This window comes from Lolium rigidum, chromosome 4 (assembly GCF_022539505.1).
Source record: "Lolium rigidum isolate FL_2022 chromosome 4, APGP_CSIRO_Lrig_0.1, whole genome shotgun sequence".
NCBI classification, from domain to species: Eukaryota; Viridiplantae; Streptophyta; class Magnoliopsida; order Poales; family Poaceae; genus Lolium; species Lolium rigidum.
In genome coordinates this window covers 57,704,126-57,728,866 of record NC_061511.1, presented here as the reverse complement: position 1 = coordinate 57,728,866, position 24,741 = coordinate 57,704,126, and the positions used below count along the sequence as shown (strand labels likewise).

At 44.8% G+C, this 24,741-nt stretch overlaps 1 pseudogene; it reads right to left on the bottom strand.

Moving 5' to 3' along the window:
- Window positions 1-17,500: 17,500 nt before the first annotated feature.
- On the bottom strand, window positions 17,501-24,104 carry LOC124647110 (annotated as a pseudogene).
- Between the last annotated feature and the right edge of the window lie 637 nt (window positions 24,105-24,741).

The window sequence follows — 24,741 nt, the reverse complement described above, 5'->3', positions numbered from 1 at the left end:
AGCATAGCATGAACAGCAAGCAAAGCGAGCATGTGCCGGTACCAGAAATGGTAATTGGGCCATGAGCTTGCGATAAACCGAAGCACGATAAGATTGCGCAGCGAGTAGCATAACTCTAGATGATCACAAGATCACCGAGAGAGTGACATAGCATGAGGAGGAAGAAGCACGGTAACAAGGGGAAGCGCACGGAAGAGAAGGAGGAGGAGCATAGGACTTACCCGCGCTCTGGAGGCGGAAACTACGGCATGGCGAGGCAGAGTGCCCGCGCGGCCATAGCGAGCTGCAAAGCCGGGAAGTCGCCGGCGTTACGCCGACGAACACCACCACGAGCAGACACAGCATGGAGACGACGGCACGGGCGCCGCAAGCAGCACCCGCGCCAGGTCGGTCTCGGAGGCGCACACGTCGACGACGAAGGCGAGAGCTCGTCGGAGACCGCCAGATCGCCCATGGCGATTCTCCAGGAGATCCAGATCAAGGCGATTCGCCAGGAGAGGACGAGAGGAGAGAAACGGCTCGGACAGATCGATAGGTCTGCTCGAGGCGGTTCTAGATCGGTAGGTGGCCACGGCGGAGGAGGCCGGTGATGGCCGGAGCAGGGCGGCGGCCATGGCGGCGACGCCATCGCCTCAGGGTCGCCAGAGATTAGGGTTGAGACGAGTGAGAAGAGGGCCGAGTGAGAGTGAGAGTGGTGGGCCGCTTCGGCGCCACCAAACCCAAAAGGGGGCCAGCCTATTTGGGCCGTCCCCGAGTTAGGCTAATTGGGCTGGGCCCAATATGAGTCCAAGGGGTATTTTGGTCATTTTTCATTTAATAAAAGACCAAAACTTTACCAAATTTTAATAAATCATAAACAACTCTAAAAATCCAATAAAAATTGGATTTATGTATGAAAAATAAATCTTAACAAGAATAAAATATGAAATGGAATTTAAGAAACAAATTCAAAATTATGAATTTTCAGAATTCAAATAATAACTTGGAATTTTAAATTATTATTTCCTTGTACTTAAAATTCAAGGAAAAATATCAAATAAGTTCAAATACTTATTTTCAAACATTTCAAAATGAAATTCTAATATTCCATGTCATATCTATTGCAAAGGGTATTTTTTCAAGAAAATACTATAATCCTTTTTATTCCAAAACTATGGAGGTAACTCTATAATTTCAAATTATTTTGGAATGACTAAGGTAATTATCAAGTAAAATCATTTTACTTTGAATTGTTGTACTTTGTGTGAATTACAATGATTAATACTTTTAAATCAATTGTAAATTACCGTCAAAGACATAAATCTTAAATACAACCCTAAATTGTAATAATTCAATGGGGTAAAGGGATTCAACATAAAATAATACATCCATGATTGCATTATTTGGATTTTTATAACATTGTCCTTACCGGACAATGATGCTTCTTACGAGAACCCGAGGTCCAGGTTCCATCAACTGCATTGAACTGCACTATCTCGCAGTCCACAGGCAAGTTCACCCTTGCTCATATCAACTTGATTATTTTCTACTACTTTAATGCAAAGCTATATACTTATCATTCCTGCATTGCAAACGAAATGTTATTTTCCAACTATGAATATGACTATGTGGATGGCAATGGAACCATGGTATGTGTTGATATGGTGGAGGTTCCATTGCAATGGGTTATATCACCCTAGGATTAAATTACCAATGCCGTCCAGTGATTCTAGCGCCGTACAAACCGCGTTGACCATGAGATCTATAATGGCTCGCGGGAAGCCGGTCGTATCTTTTCCCTTCGCACGCCAACGGATTGGTAGAGCCGGCGGGGTGTTGGAGGCACTCGCCGTAGGTTGGGATAGCCTTTTAAATCCCCATCCATTAGTGATGATGGCTCTACGATCTATGAAGGATTGTCCAAAGTACACCATGAGTAAAGCCGTATTATCGGGGGAAGTCTACCGGAGGTGTGCGGGTGGACAAAAGGGTGGGTTTGCGGTCGCGGAGAAGGCGGTGTGGGCTTGGATCTTTATACCCGGCCTCACACCAAAGGAAGTGTGAACGGGGGCAAGTCCCTGCGGATGGCAAAAAGGGTGAGATCTCTTGTGGGAAAAGTAACGCACCTCTGCGAGTGTATCAAATTGTGGTCGTCACTCCTTGTTCCGGGAAGGGAACTGCGAACGCGGCAGGAAAGGAACTCCACGAAGTTCGGTCAACTCGTGAAGACCGACGGGCATAGTTTTCATAATAAAAGCAACCTTTTGAAGAAATGTTTTCAAAACATGCATTGACCTGCGATTTCCTGATCAATGGTCGTAGCTAGTGCATCAAACACCTTTTATTCTTTTAGAACTTGCTGAGTACCTCTGTACTCACTTTCTTTCGACACCCTTGCTAGACTGTGATCCCGAAGTGGAGGCTATCAACGATGGGGCACCAGAAGGAAGCTACGAGCTGGTCTACGAAGAACTCGATCTTACCGGCGGAGTGGAAGGCGTAGACTATGGGATAGTCTACGGACTCGGATGACACGGAGGTGGAGGAGTAGTGACATACCTTAGCATCATAGAGCCGAGCAACGTAGAACTTACCTAAATAAGTTGTTGAGCTCTTTTCATCTTTAGTATAAGTTGTAATGGTACTTTAGTAGTCTCTTAGGGTGTTCTCATAGGACTCGTGAGAATACCAACTTGTAAGACAATGTTTGTAATAAAGTATGGAGTGTTATGACCTGCAATGTTTCTGTTGTACCACTCTGAGGGATATGGCAATTTGTGAGGAAGCCCCTTCACAAAGATCATATCAACGACTTGTATACTACAACATGCAGGGGTATGCTGGGGTCACCGCAGCTGGTATCAGAGCAAATGTTGCGACCTTAGGTTGGAAAAACCTAGTATAGGGAAGAAACCTGTAGGAGTCTAGTAGAAATAGTAAAGGATTCTCTAGAAATATGGTGGTTATTCACTTGAGAATAGCAAAACCATATATTTTAGTGCGATAATTCTTTATTATAGCTATTATGATGCATTATCACTACTAATATTCTGCTTTTGTATACAGCCATAATGGCGAACACTTTTCCCAAGAGGACTTTGAGGAAAGTTGAGGGTTGGCTTGGTGATTATGATGGACCAATAACAGCTCTCCTGTGTGGGATGTTGAAGGAACTTCATTGCGATCCACGGATACTGTTATCAAGTATACTTACTATGATGGGGAAATCCTAGCCAAGTGCGAGTATCGGTCCAACTACCGGAAAAACTGCACGATGAGTCGTATAATGCCATACGGAGAAGCCAAAACTATCACCACAGACCTACCATATGGGCCTATTCAAGGCAATCCTTGAGATAAGGCAGCACAAGTCAGTAGAACTCCTATGTTCAGAGTTTTCTCATATACCTCATGCCGAGGAAGATGAGGATCCCACTCTTAATCATTTGGTGTTAGCCCACAAAAGTCCTGAAGCTGCAGCACAGCACATGGATAGCTGTAAGTCTTTATTGACCACGATGTATCTTTTACACATGAAGATGAGAGGTGAGATTGACCACATGCTAGCTGAGTTCACGGACCCTGATAAAGTCCAAACTCGGATGCATGACTTGAGGGCACAACCACAACATACTACACCCTTCTTTAACCCGCACGGTGATGTAGATTTGAGTGACCGAGTGGTTCAAGAGAAATCTACCTACAAGAGACCCACTTACACCTAACTTTGTTCCGCACTATCCACATGTGTCGACATCATATGATACTGGATATGGGGAGACCACTCATGGAACATAAATTGCTCGGAGTCACCAATCGAGAACTCGACGGGTTGGCGTTTCGGGGAACCTTTTGGTGATGAGGAGGAGCCAATTCCATGTGATACCGGAGATGAGAGTGAGGCGGTTAACCCAAATGTTAACCAACACTACGAGCAGGAAGAGAAAGGTACCGATTCCATTTCTTTAGATTTGGAGATGGGTATATCTAAACCATCACGAGTACGAAGTAGGTGAGAGTTCCGGAACAAAGAAAAAGAAGAAGAAGAAGATGAGGGGTCAAGTGAATAGGAATCCTCCATGGATGACTGGAGAAGAGGCACTGTATTCCACTGGGGATATGTATGAGTCTTTATCTAGTTACTTTGGAATGACGGATCTCTGTCTCGGCACTTCGTCCGATTCAGATTACGTACCTACTGGAAGGACCTTTGTTCCGGACGGTGTTCGGAAGACTAGTCGCTGTACTCGGTTGGACCCCGAGGATGTACGCGGAGGCGAATGAAGACGATGAGGAGTAGAGCTCCAAGGAAGAATAAAGTAATCTAGGTGGTATTGTAATAGAACGTATTTTAAATTCCCGTTGGCTTGGGCTTTGAGCCAAATAAGTGGTTTATATATACCACATGTAATATAAGTTTGTGAGTGTGTTATGTATTATACGGTGTATATACATAATAAATGTTTGTTTTGGATTTGCTTCTTGATTTTATTGTGTGACTAGTACTCGGGCAATGAGTTGAGCTCGAAAACATTCGCATGGTGTAATTATGAGTAATCGCTCTTTGTTACGGGACTAGGGGGAAATGGCGTTAGTAGAAACCGAAGAGGCTCGCAGAGAGCGGGAAGAAAGAGAAAAGAGGAGGCGGATGCGGCAGCTAGAGCAGAAAACGCACCACCACCACCACACCCAATGTTACACCCGCATTTCCAACGAGTATATGAGGTCAATGGAGGAAGACGAAGGCGTTACCAGGAAAGTCGAGCAAGAATATGCAGGATTTCTTTACCCATGTCATCAATGAGAGGGGTAATGAAGGCAAGGGAGTAACACTATCGGACTTCCAAAATGCAAGACCACTACCATTCACATCAGCTCCGGAACCAATGGACGCTGAAGATTGGCTTATGGATACCGAACGGAAATTGAAGACCGTTGGTTGCAACGATGAGGAGAAGATCGGATATACCACTTATCCGTTGTCGGGACCAAGCAGCATCATGGTGGGAGAATCTTGTAGCAAGTACACCCTCCGGATAAGGTATTTACCCGGGAGGAGTTCAAGAAGAAGTTTCGGGATGCTCATGTTCCGGACAGCGTGGTGGAGCCGAAGAAGAGGGAGTTTGAAGAACTGAGACGAATCACGCACCAATCATGCGAGTATGTTCGGGATTTCAATAGGTTATCCGGATATGCACTCGAAGATGTGGATACAGAGGAGAAACGGAAGAAGCGGTTCATGAAAGGCATGAATCCATACATGAAGATGCAACTGAGGTTGGCAAGAACTGCCGAATTCCAGGAACTGATTGACTCGGCAATCACTTTCGAGGATGACTACAGGCAAGTCCAGGAGGAAAGGAGGAAGAGGGCTCGTATAGAGCCAAGGAAGTACCCAATCAGTAAACCAACACCTGATCGAAGTTTCAAACCCCGATACAGACCTACTACTGGTAATCAATACAACCGAGGAGGTCAGAGTCAGAATCCAATCAGCCAAATCATCTCGCAACAATTGTGGCCTAAAGGGTCATTTGCGAAGGATTGTCAAAAACCAGAATCATTTGCTATGGTTGTGGGAAGGAAGGACACATCAAGCCGGAGTGTCCAAACAAGTCGTCCTGGAGTGGACAGAACCCTGGAGGACGAGGTGGAAACAACAACAACAATCGCAACAACAACAACAACAACAACAACCGCAACTACAACAACAACAACAATAAGAGGGGAAAGCCTTATGGAAAGCTGAATTGCACATCTTTGGAACAAGCGGAAGAATCGGATCAAACAGTCTTAGGTACGCTAAGCATTCTTACTCATCCTGGCAAAGTATTATTTGATACCGGAGCAACCACATCATTTCTTGCATTGGAATTTGTGGAAAAATTCGGGCTTAGATGTTCTAAGTTAGAAACCCCTATAACTCGTCCTATCCGCGGGGGAACGATCTTAGTGACCCACGTGAAAGAAGCACAAGTCCTAACCATCACGTGATCGTGTGTATTTCGCGGACCTATTAATCATACCCATGAAGGACATATCAGTCATCTTAGGGATGGATTGGTTGACAGAAAATGGAGCGGTGATTAACTGTGGAGACAAAACAGTATCACTTCGCGACTCCATCGGAGGTAGAATTGTGTTCCAAGGAGATAAGTACAGTGAATTAGAGATTGGATTGGAACTCAACAGCCTGAAGGAAGTGAGAATTGAAGATATTCCTGTAGTGAATGAATTTAAGGATGTATTTCCTAAGGAACTACCGGGAATGCCACCCGATAGAGAGATAGAATTCACAATCGACCTGATTCCAGGCACAGCACCAATAGCACAACCACCATATAAGATGGGGCCAAAGGAGTTAGTGGAACTGAAAGCTCAGATAGATGAACTGGAACAGAAGGGATTTATTCAAGAAAGTGTGTCACCATGGGGTACACCAGCTATTTTTGTGGATAAAAGAGATGGAGGAAAGAGAATGTGTGGAGATTATAGAAATTTGAACAATGTAACTATCAAGAACAAGTATCCTTTACCTAGAATTCAAGATCTTTTGATCAAGTTCAAGGAGCAAGAGTCTTCTCGAAGATAGATTTAAGGTCAGGATACCATCAAATCAAGATCAAGAAGGAAGATGTACCAAAAACAGCATTCGTATCAAGGTATGGACACCATGAATACTTGGTTGTACCATTTGGACTAACAAATGCACCAGCAATTTTCATGAATTTGATGAACAAAATATTCATGAAGTACTTGGACAAGTTTGTGATAGTGTTCATAGATGATATTTTAATCTATTCCAAAGATAAAGAAGAACATGCCAAACATTTGAAGATAGTTCTGCAAACTTTGAGAGAACATCAGCTATATGCGAAGTTCAGCAAGTGCAAATTTTGGTTAGATAGCGTTGAATTTCTTGGACATGTCATAACCAAAGAAGGCATAGCGGTGAATCCAAGCAAGGTTCGATCCGTATCTGGAATGGAAATCACCTAAAAATGCTAAGGAGATACGAGGATTTCTTGGTATGGCAGAGCTATTATCGGAGATTCATAGAGGGATTTTCGAAGATTGCAGGACCAATGACCAAGTTACTCAAGAAAAATACTCCATTTGTGTGGATCGATGAGTGTGAAGCCGCCTTCCAAACACTCAAGGATAAGTTAACCACAGAGACCGGTGTTAGCAGCTCCCGAACCTCGGAAAGGATTACACGGTGTATTGTGATGCTTCCAAGAATGGACTTGGATGTGTTCTTATGCAAGATCGGAAGGTAATAGCTTATGGATCAAGACAGTTGAAACCACATGAACACAACTACCCAAGTACATGATCTCGAGTTAGCGGCGCTTGTGTATGCTTTGAAGAGTTGGAGACAATTTCTATATGGATCCAAGTGTGAGTTATACACCGATCACAAAAGTTTGAAGTATTTCTTCACCCGTAAAGAATTAAACATGAGACAGAAGAGATGGTTGGAGTTGATTAAGGATTACGACCTTAAGATCAACTATACACCGGGCAAGGCTAATGTAGTAGCAGATGCCCTAAGTAGGAAAAGTACGGAGAATCAACCTACGGAATGGGAGATTCCAAAGGAACTTCGGAAGGAGTTAGAAGATGCTCAGATCTTGTTTATTCAAGGTGATATCAAAGGTAGTATAGCAACCATGAGGATTATGGATGAGATGTACTCAGACTTGAAATATGAGATTATCCGAAAGCAAGCGGATGATTTGTTCATTCAAGAGGAAATCAAGAGGATTGGCGAAGGAAGACCATCGGAATTCCATCTAGGGGATTTTGATTCATTATATTTCCAGAAAAGGATCTATGTACCAGATGATCCAGGAGTAAAGTCAATCATACTAAAAGAAGCACATGAAACCCCTTATTCCATACATCCAGGAAGTACCAAGATGTATATGGATTTGAAAGAGATGTTCTGGTGGAACAACATGAAAAGAGAAATAGCACAATATGTCTCAGAATGTCATACATGTCAACGAGTGAAGGCAGAGCATCAAAGTCCTGCGGGATTACTCAAACCACTAGAGATACCGGAATGGAAATGGGATGAAATCGGAATGGATTTTGTTACTCGGTTTACCAATGACTAGTAAGAGGAAGGATATGATATGGGTAATAGTGGATAGACTTACCAAGAGCGCTCATTTCATAGCCGTAAACACAAAAGATACTGCGTAAAAGCTTGTGGATATTTATGTGAAGGAAATTGTGAGTAAACATGGAGTACCAAAGAAGATAGTCTCGTATAGAGGTTCAATTTTCACATCAGCATTCTGGAAACAACTACAAGAATCTTTGGGATCCAAGTTGGATTTCAGGACATCATATCATCCACAAACCGGAGGACAAACCGAAAGAACCAATCAGATACTTGAAGACATGCTTAGAGCATGTGCTCTGAACTTTGGAGGCTCATGGGAGGATCATTTACCTTTAGCGGAGTTCTCATATAACAATAGTTATCGTAGTAGCATTCAGATGGCACCGTACGAAGCATTGTACGGAAGAAAGTGTCGATCACCAATTTGTTGGTTTGAAACCGGAGAAAACAAGGAGTTTACACCGGATTACATCAAAGAAAGACAAGACGTCATCGAGGTGATCCGGGATAGACTCAAGATAGCTCAGAGTCGTCAGAAGAGTTACGCCGACTTAAAGAGAAGAGATTGGGAACCGAAAGTGGGAGACATGGTCTATCCGAAGGTTAGCCCAATGAAAGGACTTAAAAGATTCGGAGTAAAAGGAAAGTTAAGTCCTCGATATATAGGACCATTTAAGATACTCGATCGTAATCGAGGAACAACGATTTGAGTTGGAGTTGCCTAAGCACAATTAAGTCAAGTTCATAACGTATTTCATGTATCCCAACTCGGAAAATGTTTGAAGGCACCTGGATGATCCTATCACATATGAAGAAATAGAATTGCAATCCGACCTAACTTATGTGGAAAGGCCTCGAAAAGATCTTAGAAGTTCAATGGAAGAAGTTAAGAAACAAGGGCAATCAAATATCGTAAAGTGCAATGGCAACATCATCCCGAGCGAGAAGCTACTTGGGAGACAGTAAGAAGAACTCGGAAGTCTTACCCCGAGATGTTCAGGTACTCAATCTTAACTTCGGGACGAAGTTTCGTTAAGGGGAGAGGCTGTAATAACCCGTAACATAGGAACAACGAAGGGTAGATTTAGAAATGGGATGTGCATTTCATCGCAAAACGGGGGAAATTTTCGCGCCTTATTGCAACTAAACCTAAGAGGGATCGAGGTTCTCTCTCATTTTGCATCTAGGGTTAGGCAATGTGAGTTAGGGAAATTTCGACATGATCTCTTTTGTAACTTGTTACTTTGGGGAATGTTTGCATTTGATAAGTGTTAAACATTTAAATATAAACATCACACAATATAAACAATGAATTTAAAATTCAAACACAAGATACAAATTCAAATCATTTTGAATTTCAAAGTAAATATCAAATACAATATTTAATCAAGAATATACACATTACATAATACAAAAGCTCATAAACCAAAAACTTGAGCTTTATTGATATACAACACAATTACAAAGTCTTTACAATATTCTTGATACAAGAATTGAGATATAATGAACAGTAATAAAAGAAAAGGAAAAATTACAAGTTTAATTCTAAACTAAACCTAAACTAAGTGTCTTGAGGATGATCTTCCGGTCATATTCACCTTCAAACCCGCAAATCAAATAACAGTACTAGCCGTAATACAAGTGTTATCAAGATTCAGCTTTAGACAAGCTAGCGTAAATAACACAAAGTTCGGCTTTGGACAAGTGAAACTGTCACAAAGACACTTGTACTTGTCCAAAAATCCCGGACAAGATCGATAAACATAGGCGTACTCAAGACCGAGCAAGCCACTGTGGGCTCAAGTTTCACCATATGAAGGCTGTTGCTAGCCAAGCAACAAAGAAGGCAATGCAAGGGGTGAGTCATAAAGTAACCAGGCTTGTGTGTCATGGCCAGGGAAGAAGTAGAGACCATATAAATAGCACACAAACCCTAGAACCAAGGCACGATCGATCGATAAGATCACCAGGTAAGGGTGAAGCAAGAACAAGCACAGCTTCATCCAAGCTCATAACCAAGAACAAAACCAACACACCCAACTTAGCCACCAGGAATCATGGTGACCCGAGAAGATCAACCGTAATCTGGAGGTGAAGGGTCGTGAACGTAAAACCCCAAGTCTGCATCAACACAAAATCTCATACTAGGAGCCGGAATAAGGTATACCAAGTTCCTGGAGCAGATCCAATGGATCTAATCCATAAAACATGCATGACATAGTCATGGGGTTGAGCAGCATGCTCACATGTGGTGAATCATCACTTGGTTTTCACCAAGGATTACTCGCCACCAAAAGCTACTAAAACGAAAACCATCCAGATACAAATCATGTGCACAGAGGCTAGAAAGCATGCACAGATACACACTAGCAAGATCACATGCACAGATAGCACCGGAGATAGCATAGATTAGCAACACTGAGACTACACGTAAGATCCTAAGCAAGCAACCATCGAAACCCTAGATTTCTTCACAGCAAGCATATTGGCATTCATACTTACTATGATCCCCTAATATGCAAGCAAAGTTGAGTAGCCAACAAGATCCAACCACTTGGTGAGCAACCAGCCAGTAGCAAGGCTACTTAGGTCACATCACACTTAGCACCAAATAAGAGCAAGCCAAATAGACCACATCACTATCCGTAAATGGATTCAGAGTTTGATTGCTTGTAAAAGAATCATGAACAAGCAAACTCATATACAAGCAAGACATTTAAATCATCACCGCATAAGCAGCTCATCGAATTAAGTAATCTAAGCATGAATTTATCACAGATCCATGCTAAGCATGACAAGTAGCATACCGTTAAGCAACACAATTTAATTCATAGCCACTAGAGCAAGTCTAGATAGCTAGAAATAAGCCACAAGACAAGTAAGCAACAAAGACAGGGATGCTTGAGCATCAGCATCACCAAATAAGTGAATCATTTAATCACAATGTTAGCCAGTAAGCAATCACTGACAAACAATTGATCAAATTGATCAATCATAGCAAGCCAAGCTACACAGAGAGTTTTGCCAACAAGCAAGAAATGATCCAATGGATCATTGGATTGCGTAATTAGTACCGAATCATATCACGTGCACCTCCGGCACACACACAAGTGTCACGTATGCATCACAAGTGCACCTAGACAAGCAAGCATGATAGACCAGATGAGCATAAGCAAGTCATAACCAATCATAGCATGGCATAGATAGCTCTTGAGCAAGCACAGTAGAGCATGGTAAGTGTAGATCATGCTAGGGGTAGCAACAAGGCAAGCATAGCATGAACAAGCAAGCAAAGCAAAGATGTGCCAATACCAGGAAATGGTAATTGGGCCATGAGCTTGGCAAGAACCGAAGCACGAGAAGATTGCGCAAGAAGAGCATAACTCTAGATGATCACAAGATCACCGGAGAGTGACATAGCATGAGGAGGAAGAAGCACAAGAACAAGGGGAAGCGCACGAAGAGAAGGAGGAGGAGCATAGGACTTACCCGCGCCCGGAGGCGAAACTACGGCATGGCGAGGCAGCGTCCGCGCGGCCATAGCAGCCGCAAAGCCGTGGAAGGCGCCGGCGTTACGCCGACGAACACCACCACGGCAGAAGACAGCCATGGAGACGACGGCACAGGCGCTGCAAGCAGCACCCGCGCCAGGTCGGTCTCGGAGGCGCACACGTCGACGACGAAGGCGAGAGCTCGTCGGAGACCGCCAGATCGCCCATGGCGATTCTCCAGGAGATCCAGATCGAGGCGATTCGCCAGAGAGGACGAGAGGAGAGAAACGGCTCGGACAGATCGATAGGTCTGCTCGAGGCGGTTCTAGATCGGTAGGTGGCCACGGCGGAGGAGGCCGGTGATGGCCGGAGCAGGACGGCGGCCATGGCGGCGACGCCATCGCCTCGTGGTCGCCAGAGATTAGGGTTAGACGAGTGAGAAGAGGGCCGAGTGAGAGTGAGAGTGGTGGGCCGCTCTGCGCCACCAAACCCAAAAAGGGGGCCAGCCTATTTGGGCCGTCCCCGAGTTAGGCTATTGGGCCGGGCCCAATAGGGGTCCAGGGGGTATTTTGGTCATTTTTCATTTAATAAAAGACCAAAACTTTACCAAATTTTAATAAATCATAAACAACTCTAAAAATCCAATAAAAATTGGATTTATGTATGAAAAATAAATCTTAACAAGAATAAAATATGAAATGGAATTTAAGAAACAAATTCAAAATTATGAATTTTCGAATTCAAATAATAACTTGGAATTTTAAATTATTATTTCCTTGTACTTAAAATTCAAGGAAAAATATCAAATAAGTTCAAATACTTATTTTCAAACATTTCAAAATGAAATTCTAATATTCCATGTCATATCTATTGCAAAGGGTATTTTTCCAAGAAAATACTATAATCCTTTTTATTCCAAAACTATGGAGGTAACTCTATAATTTCAAATTATTTTGGAATGACTAAGGTAATTATCAAGTAAAATCATTTTACTTTGAATTGTTGTACTTTGTGTGAATTACAATGATTAATACTTTTAAATCAATTGTAAATTACCGTCAAAGACATAAATCTTAAATACAACCCTAAATTGTAATAATTCAATGGGGTAAAGGGATTCAACATAAAATAATACATCCATGATTGCATTATTTGGATTTTTATAACATTGTCCTTACCGGACAATGATGCTTCTTACGTAACCCGAGGTCCAGGTTCCATCAACCGCATTGAACCGCACTATCTCGCGATCCACGTGAAAGTTCACCCTTGCTCATATCAACTTGATTATTTTCTACTACTTTAATGCAAAGCTATATACTTATCATTCCCGCATTGCAAACGAAATGTTATTTTCCAACTATGAATATGACTATGTGGATGGCAATGGAACCATGGTATGTGTTGATATGGTGGAGGTTCCATTGCAATGGGTTATATCACCCTAGGATTAAATTACCAATGCCGGTCCAAGTGATTCTAGCGCCGTACAAACCGCGTTGACCATGAGATCTATAATGGCTCTGGGAAGCCAGTCGTATCTTTTCCCTTCGCACGCCAACGGATTGGTAGAGCCGGCGGGGTGTTGGAGGCACCGCCGTAGGTTGGGATAGCCTTTTAAATCCCCATCCATTAGTGATGATGGCTCTACGATCTATGAAGGATTGTCCAAAGTACACCATGAGTAAAGCCGTATTATCTGGGGAAGTCTACTCGGAGGTGTGCGGGTGGACAAAAGGGTGGGTTTGCAGTCGCGGAGAAGGCGGTGTGGGCTTGGATCTTTATACCTGGCCTCACACCAAAGAAAGTGTGAACGGGGGCAAGTCCTCGCGGATGGCAAAAAGGGTGAGATCTCTTGTGGGAAAAGTAACGCACCTCTGCAGAGTGTATCAAATTGTGGCTGTCACTCCTTGTTCCGGGAAGGGAACTCGCGAACGCGGCAGAAAGGAACTCCACGAAGTTCGGTCAACTCCGTGAAGACCGACGGGCATAGTTTTCATAATAAAAGCAACCTTTTGAAGAAATGTTTTCAAAACATGCATTGACCTGCGATTTCCCGATCAATGGTCGTAGCTAGTGCATCAAACACCTTTTATTCTTTTAGAACTTGCTCGAGTACCTCCGTACTCACTTTCTTTCGACACCCTTGCTAGACCGTGATCCCGAAGTGGAGGCTATCAACGATGGGGCACCGTAAGGAAGCTACGAGCTGGTCTACGAAGAACCTGATCTTACCGGCGGAGTGGAAGGCGTAGACTATGGGATAGTCTACGGACCAGATGACACGGAGGTGGAGGAGTAGTGACATACCTTAGCATCATAGAGCCGAGCAACGTAGAACTTACCTAAATAAGTTGTTGAGCTCTTTTCATCTTTAGTATAAGTTGTAATGGTACTTTAGTAGTCTCTTAGGGTGTTCTCATAGGACCTGTGAGAATACCAACTTGTAAGACAATGTTTGTAATAAAGTATGGAGTGTTATGACCTGCAATGTTTCTGTTGTACCACTCTGAGGGATATGGCAATTTGTGAGGAAGCCCCTTCACAAAGATCATATCAACGACTTGTATACTACAACATGCAGTGGTATGCTGGGTCACCGCACACTCCCTCAAGCTCGCCTCTCGCCGCCGGTCTCCGCTCGCCTCCTGCGCCCATGCATCCGCCCAAAGGAGGCCGGCGCCGCCGGGCCAGCTTCTCCTCCCAAGTTCATGAAGCGGAGCAGCAGCCGGAGAATCCTGGAATATGCAACCTGCTGCAACGTCTTGAGATCCTGCAATTTGCATCACAAGTTGAGATCAATATTGTGTATCTTGTGTGAAATTTAACTGTAATGATTACTGCACTTTTCAGTACATGTCGATGAAGCAGAGTACTGTACTCCTTACTCATTCATACTCCTTGTGTGAAATTTAAATGTAATGATTACTGCATTTTTTAGTACTATATCTAAATTTCAATTGTACTCCAAACATACCAGGAAGGCCATGTCTCTGTTGTTGAGTAAACATAAAAGGCCAAGAGACTACAGTAGGATTTATGCTGTCAAACATACCATGTCTCTGTTGTTGAATTTGTCATTCAGGAAGATAGCATGCAAATGCCCTTAAGCTTGGAACTAAAAATCACATCTCTACTTAGAGTTTGTCATTCAGGAGTAAGTCGATGCCCTTGGTCCATTTTAGTCAGCCTTCTTTTTGTATGTCACTAGACATCTTGTACTCCAAAGAGTACATGTAAATGTAGCTCCAGAAATGAGTAATCAAAATATAGAAGTGGACATTTATTCTGTAAATGTGGTAATTCAGATAACTTGGGAGTAATTCATATTGCACATACTCCACGTACAGTACTCACCCAACAGAAGATCCACTAGTTTGTATTACCAAGATATATGAGGCACTTGATAGAACTGACAAGACAGATCAGAAAAAGAAAAGCATAATTGTACCTCAGCCAAGATGAAGTGAACTGTACTCCAGTGACCCATTGCATTGTAGTGCTCTCTGCTAAGTACTTGTTGTGTCCAGTGCCGCCCCAAAGACATCCTGCGAAAAACGATACAACCTTGTGTCAAGATCATACACATTACAAAAGTGTCATTTGTCCCTGTAGGAGGAATAGAGGATGCACATTCAGTTCCAGATTCAGTTACAGGGACAAAGTACTTGTTGTGTAGGCAGTACAACATAATGATCATGCTGGACAATTGATAAAATTCTACTCCATTGTAAAAGCTTGTTAGAAAAAATAGCTTGCTACTCCAATGTAAACATACTTTAGACATGTTATGTAGTAAGGGTTTAATTGATTTGCTATAGGAAGCTACTCATTTTTACGTTTTATTTTACTCCCTTGATGAGGGCATGTCTCATTTACAGGCTTTTAGACTAGAGAGAAAATCTGTCCCAACATTCTACAAGCTGTGCTTGTTAATTTGTGACTTCTAAAAACTTTACTCCATTGGAGTATCTTATCGCCCTATGTTCGAGTCGGTACTAGGCAGCTGGTATTGGTGCCTCATGTGATGCACCCACATCCTTTTTTTGACAGCACTACTGCTAGTCAGATAGCAAATGAACTGGTTGACTGAATCTCACAGGGATTATCATAGGAGTACTTATCAGGCTATTTATTTATCATTTCTAACCCAAACATCATTATGTACACTAGAAAGTTAACCTCTAGTGTACTTTAGTAAAGCTAAAAATCTAATTTGCATAACACCCAGAGGTTTTATGCGTTGTAGGCTTCTACCCATGGTTCCAGGGACCATATGTTCTCTGCAACTACTCCCATAACAACTGAATTTTCTAAACCTTGGGAGTATAACCATAAGATTTCTGAAACTATAAGTGGCACAAGCGGTAACGCATAAGTTTTCTGCAACTACTCCCATAACACTGAATTTTGTAAACCTGGGAATACAACCATAAAAACTGAATTTTCTAAATTTGCAACTACAACCATAACAGCTTATAAGTTATCTGGTTTGCTTGAAAAAAGTTGTTATACTGTACAAGACATAGTGCAAACAACAACACAATTCAATTCATGTGTTAATCCAACAATAAAGTGCTCAATGTAAGCACATCTCAGTCAGTAATTGGAGAAACCAGAGAAAATCTTGCAAAAAATGCAACAGAGGAGGAAAAAAACTCACTTCATGCGTTACTCCAACAGCAAGGTGCTCAATGCCAGTTGCGATCTTGACTTCCCACTAACGAAAGATCCAAACTTTTGCTGCTCACCAACAATTGACTGTCCATGATTAGGTTTCAAGTGCAAGTTTTTTGGCTGTTGATTTACCTCTGATACTCCGGCAAGCAGTAGCTCCCTTGTATTCCGGCGAATTTTGCAGAAGAGCGAGACAGCCGGAAACGTGGAGCTCAGGCGGATAAAGCACCACCACGCCATTGGACCTCGAGCGGATCTAGCAACCAGCAACAACACCGAGACTGGAGCTCCGTCGTGGCACTACCAGCAACAGCACCGAATTGGAACTCTGCCAGCCACCCACCTTGACTTCAGCTCCGTGTGCCGCCACCACCGCCACCGCAAGAGTTCCGGTAGAAAAATCCCCATTTTTAGGGCAAAATCGTTGGGCAGGACAGGATGAGAGCGCCGCCACGTGGGAGAAGGAGAGGGGACCGCCCGTGACGCGAAAGAAGGAGCGGCGGTCGGGAGGTGGTCGCCCGCGACCAGAGCAAGGAAGAGGAGTCCCGTGGACAGAGCAAGGGACCGCGTGGATGGTATTTTTTGTCCGGAAAAAGGCAGGGGGTTCGCAAAATGTTCGGTCCGACACCTAATCCGTGATGGAGGGAGTACAAACAGATAGATAACTGCTACTGCGAATCTACTTCTCCCTTCAGAATAGCCGTAAATGTGTACAAACAGAGTAATGTGAATCTACTGGTCACTAGCTAGTAGTACTATTATTTTGCTGAGACAAGAGATTCGGCGAAAGGTGTACTAGCCATATATGCCGGTGGCTGAACTGAACTTCTGCAGGCAGCACATCAGTTCGAGCACAAAGGCTGTAATAAGGACAACCCTTTAGTTTCAGACAGAGAGGCACATTTTACACAAACAGTAATCACACAAGGACCCAGATTGAAGGTACATATGTTCAAATCTTGACAGAATAAACCACAGATGATAATGTACAGATGCACAGAAAACACCAGGCTGCAGGTTGCATGAAATATCACCAGGGAAAAATAATCACCTCATTTCCAGTCATGCATCACTTCACTGTTTAGTTCTTGTTTCTGAAATCTGTACAAGTTCAGACCAACCTTTTCAGGTTTAATTGTTGACATTTTCTCTTTCATTTTCAGCATATGCGATTTTTCCATACCCTTACGATGTTACGAGCCCTCTTTCATTCCTCTGCTAAAAATTAAGTGTGAGGAGACAACAAAAGGAGAGTATTTGGACATAATACTATACACGATGTCAAAAGTTCACCATTGTCGAAACCAGATTACAACGGTCATCGAATACAAACTGCCTAAGGGTTCCTCTAGGTCTGAACCAGTAGTCAAGGATTAAACCTTAAAAGGCTGATGTATAATTTGCAGTAGAACAAATCTTTCCTAAAATTACATTTTTCTTGTGGACCTATCTTTGATCTTCTAGTGTACTAGTAACCGAGCACATGCAAAGCACGTCATAATCAAACCAAAAATATTAACCTCCATCAAAATTCCGTAGGTACACAAATCACAATGGAGATAAGTGTATATATCTGGATTTAACATCATGCAGAAGTTGAAGAACAAATAAAGTAAGAGTATATAGAAGGAAACTTAAAACAGATGCCGAGCTACACATAAGAGTATATAGAAGGAAAACTTAAAATACACATCGCAAAATCTTTATAAGAAAATAAAAAATAAAGTACGTACATAGAGCGGCCATTTTCACTTGGATGCCTTTTGCATGACATAAATGTTGTTCTGCAGGTAGAGAGGACAGTAAAAGAATTATTCTTTTAATACGCAATGTTCCCTTCTTCCTAGTGAAAAACATGTCTTAACCTGTGATATATGCAAACTGGCATTTGCAAAAGATATATATGAGCATAATGATCTTGAGTTAATGTCCTCCAGAACCGAAGTGTGTTTTTAATATTTTATCTTGTAATTATGTATTGTTGTCTTCCAAAGAAGAATAAGTATATGATTATAGTTAAGAATACAAAATTATGTTGGGGCCTAAAGAGAAAAAAAATTGGATTACGTTGCTCCATGCTAACCATATACTAATCAAGAAAACAATATTGATATTAATGTCTATCAACTGTCAGAATGCCCCCTCACCTTAGCAAACCCAATGCACCATAAAATGTACACTACTGATATGTGTGTTCGCATTGTTATGTTTCTTGCCACTAGCAGACTATTTGTCCTGCGTGACACAACGGCAGTACTACCTGATGTTGCCTTCCGTAAAAAATAATCAAGTAATACATCAAATTTACTGATTATTATGCTCATATGTACATCAACATTAGCAGTAGCCGACTCTAAAAAGGAACACTAACATTAGATGGACAACACACCGTATGAAATTTGGTCGGTCTGCAATTATTCCCATGCCTTGCAACGGGGAGAATAAACGAACTGCATCGCTAGAGCGCAGAAGGCAAGTTCTCGCTGGTTCACCTGTTAACCGGTTAATAAAGTTCAGTAGTTGATGCATTAGTGAGAAGGGTCTATGTCACGCTTAGAGTTGTTTGGGTTCTGAACAGGTAACTCATTGCACACGAGAATATGTAATGTAAAACAGAAGAGGATATGCAATATCTACAGTATGAACACAGTGGGATTTGTGGCTACAAAACGATATGCACTAGATCCATAAAAAATAAAGAGAAATATGCACGGACGAAGCAGAATTGCAACTCGGACATTATCATTATTGCATTAAACAGAACCAAAACCAAGACAGAAGTTAGATCTATCTATTTGTGTCCAGCTGTAGTTATACAAAGAAGATTTGAAAACAAAACGTTTGCGTTGACACGAACCTGATAATCAAACTGTTAGTGGCGGATAGGAATACATCAATACAGGAGGGATTTATTTTAGTAACACATGTTACTACCTCATCAAGAGGGAGTTAATAGATCCATATATAAAGTTGCAAGGGAAGATCGTGCGGAATAAAAAATTGAAGATGATATGCATACAGTAGTGCTAATGATCACTGAAGGATACTGCAGCAACACTGACCCTCATGAGAAGAAAGAGCCAGTCAGAAGTTGTAGATTGTACAATAGTGTTCCCATAGCCTCCTTTCCATCACTGGATGCATGGAAAACATACATGACCAAATAGTTGAAAGAGAGCTCTGAACCATGCCAAGGCTTATCACCTGAGTCAAGTCCATCAAATGACTCCATCAAAAAATTGGTACTTGGCTGGGAGCAAATTTATTTGTTCCCGATATTTCCCTTTCCCCGAAAAGAGAGACAATAGCAATGAAGTAGTTGAAGCTTCAAGTGAGATGCTCTTCCCATCAACTTTAGACATATAATTTCCAGCCTTGACTATTTCCCCTTTTCCAGTAATGTTCTGATGATATCATTTACAAGACGAGAGCTGGGAGCACAACCACTCTTCTCCATTGATGAGAACATACTGTCAGCTTCTTCCATTGATCCTTCTTTTAAAAGGTTCTGTATCATTGTGCCGTAAGTAGACGCATTAGGTACCAGCCCACTGGCTGATATCCCAGCAAACAAATCTTTAGCTTCTTCTATTTTCCGAACCTTGTACATTGCATTAATCATGGTATTAAGTATTGCAATATCAAACTTCACATTCATTGAACCTAATTTCTGGAACATGACGATTGCCTCATCGGTGCAATTATTTCTACAAAGTCCCCCAAGGATTATTCTGTATGTGGAAATGTCACTGTTGTTTCACTTTCGATCATCTCCTTGAACTTTTTCTTTGCAGCAACAGTTTCCCCGGAACGAAATAACCCATCCAGTATGATGTTATATGTAACGGTCGTAGGTTTAATTTTCTTATGCGACATTTCTCTAAACAGACTCAACCCATCATCGATACTTCCATTTTTAAGATAGCCATCAATAAGTGTATTATACGTAACAACATCAGGCTGAATGCCAACTGATACCATGGAATCAAGCACTCGAGATGCTTTCTCCATCTTGCCGACTAAGCAATATCCGTCAATCAGCGAATTAAATGTAATGATACTAGGCGTCTCACCTATCTCTATAACCAAGTTGAAGATATCGTGTGAATCCAACACCCTTCCTTCTTTGCATAGACTGTCTATTATTGAACTGAAGAACACGATGTTAGGATGAGGAATACCTTTGTTCATCATTTCATAAACCAGCTCCTTAGCTTTCCCTAAATCACCGTGTGTACAACAGCCCTGAATTAGGGTGTGATAAACAGCTGTGTTTGGTTGTACCCCGATGTAAATCATCTGACTTAATTTGTCCATAGCATCAGCCAGCCTGCCCATTCTACAAAGTGCAGTTATTATACTTAAATAGGTGATTACATCTGGACTGACTCCTTGTTCCTGCATTTGCGTAAGTATAAGCATAGCTTCATCCATCATTCCATGTTTAGCGTATGCATCAATTAAGATGTTGAAAACATGAGAATTGGCTACAATATCATTGCTTGACATTGAATCAAAGAGATTAATCATATCAGAAAAGCATCCTTGAGACGCATAACCGTGGAGCAGAGCGCCATACGTGACGATATCAGGTTTGTGGCCCTTGGCAGTCATGGAATCAAAAACGCCTGCAGCTTCTTTGGTTCTTCCATGCTTGCAAAGGGAGGCCATGAACGAGTTCCAAGTAACAATATCTGGTATGAGACCCTGGCTTGTCATTTTTCTTAACAGTTTACTTGCCTCTTTCCACTTGCCCAAACTGCAATATCCATGTATGATGCTAGTATATGTCACTTCATTCGGCTGAACTCCTCTTTCAACCATTTGCCGAAGGAACAACTCTGCCTTGTCCATCACTCTGGCCTTGCACAGCGCATCAATAATCGAGTTATATGTCACAACATCTGGCACAACCATTTGCTGCATTTCATGGAATAGATCACATGCCTTGCCAATTTCGCCTTCCTTAAAGAAGCCATGGATGACGGTGTTATATGTGACCACATCAGGGGAGCAGGCACCTCCTTCTTTCCTCACTTTTTGGAGCAAGTCGAGCGCTTGTTGGCTTCTGCCATCTTCACACAAGCCCTTCAGAACGATGTTGTATGATAAGGCATCAGGCACACACCCGAGCTCGGACATCCTATGAAACAGCACGTTCACAGCCTCGTCCGTGCGTTTTGCATAGCAGAGGCACTTGAGGAGGGTGCTGCCGATGATGACATTTTTCTTGAGGCCCGTCCTGAGGAGGAGGCCGAAGAAGGCAAGCCCTAGGTCCGGGCGAAGCGCGCGGCAGCAGCAGTTCATGAGGACGCCATACGTGAAGATTGTGGGCCGCGCCACCCGCGGGCCAGCTTCTTCTCGGCGCGCCCGGTTGAAGAGGGCGATGGCGAGGGCAGGCCCATCTCTACAGGCTGCGGAGTCCGGCGCACGGGCGAGGGCGGCGAGGAAGCCGTCCAGGGAGCGCTCAGAGACCGGGGCGGCCTGCCGTAGCAATTCGTCGAACAGATGGTGCGCGTCCTCCGGGCTGAGCGTGCCGGCGCGGGCGCGCTCCGTGGCCGCGGCAAAGGCGGCGTGGGGAGACCAGGAGGGTGAGGGCCGTGCGTGGGAGGTGGTGGTGGAGGAAAGGCGGCGGCGGATGCGGGACACGGGCGTGGTGGTGGAGTAGCGGGGAGGCATCAGGATGCGGCCCCGCCGCGAGATATCCCGTGGCGGCCCAGCAGCGCCGCAAGATATCCACCGAGGCGGAGTATTGCGTCCAGCCGCGACGAGCTGACCACCGCCGACGGCGGCCGACGAGACGGAACGGTGATGTTCTCCAAGCTCCTCGCCGCCGCTACAGTTTCAGAGAACTCGAATGTCTTTCTTTTTCCCAGTGTTAGAGCATCTCCACTCGTCCCCCGACGAGGCCCCCGGCGAGCGTTTTTTCCATCCGGACGGCGTAATTCGGTCCAGTCGCGCCCCCGGTTCCTCGTTTTCCTCCGGATTTGGGCCTAAATCCATCCGGCGATCCCACGCCATCTCCGGCCCCCCGGGGAGCGCTCGGGGACTCCGGACGAAACGAAAGCGCGCGTGGCCCCAACTTGTCTGGCGACAATGGCCTCCGATCTACCGCAAAACCCTCGTCTTCCCGATCTACGGCAAAACCCTCGTCTTCCCGATCTACGGCAATACCCTCGTCGAACGAAAGCTTTGAACTCTCAAGTGGTGCAACATAGATAGATTATATATATATTTCGAATATAATTCGAATAAATATAAAAATTACATATAAAAACTTTAAAACTAAACTACTTCTTCTTCTTCTTAGAAGGCCCCGCCTCATCGTCGTCGCGGCGACGCTTCCGGCTCGTCACCTCCTCGTCGGAGGAAGTTGAGTCCTCCGAGTCGGAGGAAGTTGAGTCCTCCTCGTCGTTGTCCTCATCGACCTCTTCGTCCTCCTCCTCTCCTCGCTCCTCCTCCCGCTCCTCGCTCCTCCTCCTCTTCCTCGGCCTCTTCCTCGGCCTCGCTCCTCGGCCTGCTCCACGGCCTCTTCGTCCTCCCTCCTCGTCGTCCCACTCGTCCTCGCCGGCCGGCGGGGGAATCGTCGCCGCCGGACGATGCGACTGGATCCCACCAATGGCGCCATCCAGGCGGCTTCCCCTCGCCGTCGGTGTCCGATGGCCAAGAGATATCGCTCATGGTTGACGGAGGATGGTGACGAGGAGAACGGATGAATGGCGTCGCCCGTCGAAAACCGTATATGTAGGTCTCTCGACGAAAGAGAGCGGCGGTTGCTCTTCCGCGGAGTTCGTGCTCCATTACGGCGGTTCTCGCATCGAGGCCACTTCGACCGTTCCCGACGAGTCGTTTCGGCTCTCCAGTCCACTTCGCGACGGTTCAATGCGTCGAGGGAACTCCGACGATTGCCCTTCCCGGTGACTGCGCCGTCGCTATGCACGCGGTGGGTGCGCGTCCATGGGCTCGCGGCTGGAAAAATGGGCCTCCCCAGACCAAAAACTACATCCATCCGGCGCTAAATTTCGCCGGATTTGGGCGTGGGGAGCCCAAACGAGTGGGGATGCTCTTACACTTAGAGCATCTCCAACAGACGCGGTAAATTCCCGACGCGCTTGTAAACGTTTGGCGCGCGCTTTGCCACACTTTGCCCCGCCGGACGCGCCAAAATGCGGCGCCTACACGGGCGGTAAAATTGGGCCTCCTTCGGACGCTCTGAAATACAGCGCGCGCCGCCACGCGAACGGCTAGTTTTTTGTATATCGTTTGAAACGGATCAAACAAATCAAATAAAATTGCGATAATTTAACTGAAATTACGAAATATATTAAAAGTTCGACAAATACCAACATTTTATTTAAACTAAACTACTCGGAGTCCTCCCAATCGAAGTCCGACGATCCGCTAGTCGGAGTCGTGTCGGACACCGGAGTGGTCGTCCACTCAAAGGAGGAGGAGGAGGTCGGCATGTTCGTCGACGGTCCAGCGCCTCTCTTCTTCTCCTCCGTCCTCTTCGCCCTCCGCGCCGCCTTCTCCGCCCTCTCCGCCTTCCTCGCCGCCGACTCAGCGCGGCGCCTGTCGCGGTCGGCCTTCTTCGCGGCCGCCTTCGCCTTGGCCTCCTTCTTCTGCGCGTAAAATGCCTCCGTGGCGGCGACGTCCTCCGGGAACGCGCGCGCCCACTCGAGGCGCACACGCTCATCCTGCTCCGCCACGCGCAGACGCTGCTCGAGCTCGCGGGCGCGGCGCCGCTGCTCGGTCGTGACGATCGGCGACGGCGGCGCGAGCATCTCCGCCTGCTCGCGCGTCCAAACGTCATCGAAGTTCATGTGCCGGCGGGGACGGCCGAGGCGCCACGCGACGGTGTCGTAGGCTCGCGCCGCCTCATGCGCGGTGTCGAAGGTTCCGAGTCGGATCCGCTCCTCGCCGGAGCGGATCTCCGCGTCGAAGCGGCCGCTCAGCCGCGCGCGGACGCCGCGGTAGCCGAAGGCGGAGCAGCGGCGCGGAGGCATGGCGCCGGAGGCGAAGGCGGACCGGAGACGGAGGCGGACCGTCGGCGCGGAGGCAGAGCGCTAGGGGAGAGAGAGCGAGGCGGAGCGATGCGCGGAAGTTTCAGGCAGTTGGGGCGTTCGCGCGTGTCGCGTTTATAGCGCGCGCGGCAGCGCACGCGGCAACTTTCCCGCGTGGGATGGCGCTAACGCGCGGGCGCGGCAAATTTTTTACCGCGCGCACCCTTTTCCCGCGTCTGCTGGAGCTTCGCGCGGGCGCCCGCGCGCCAAACAGGCGGTTTTTTTGGCCGCGCGCACCTTTTACACCGTCTGTTGGAGATGCTCTTACATGCTTTAATTATTGGATTTTTTATTTGACTCATCCATTAATTAAGCATTAAGCAGAGAGTCTCTCATCCATTAATTAAGGAGAAAGTGTCAATTTTTTTAAAAAAAAACTGGCGAAAACTTACAACAA